Source organism: Myotis davidii, unplaced genomic scaffold (genome assembly GCF_000327345.1).
Source record: "Myotis davidii unplaced genomic scaffold, ASM32734v1 scaffold1439, whole genome shotgun sequence".
NCBI lineage: Eukaryota > Metazoa > Chordata > Mammalia > Chiroptera > Vespertilionidae > Myotis > Myotis davidii.
The window spans coordinates 135584-135948 of record NW_006292342.1 but is presented as its reverse complement, the minus strand read 5'-3'; positions in this window follow the sequence as shown (position 1 = coordinate 135948).

Here is a 365-nt window from a genome sequence, read left to right as displayed (position 1 = left end):
GAGAATATCATTTTAGTATCAGATGTGAAGGAAGGAAGGAAGGAAGGAAGGAAGGAAGGAAGGAAGGAAGGAAAGAAAGAAAGAAAGAAAGAAAGAAAGAAAGAAAGAAAGAAAGAAAGAAAGAAAGAAAAAGAAAGATCTCCATGTTAATCTTGATTGGTCCTGGAGACACTGGCTTGAGCTGAGGGGATACATGGAGAGGTGACATGGGATGTGGTTTTGATTTGAAATGAAAGGACTAGATGTCAAAGGTCTGGGTAGCAAGTCAGGATGAGTTGGAGATGAAGAGAAATGAATTAGGAGTTGAGCCTTGAAGTAAGTTTGGGGCTGGAATTTAGGGGTTGAAAATGGGTTGAGGATGAGTT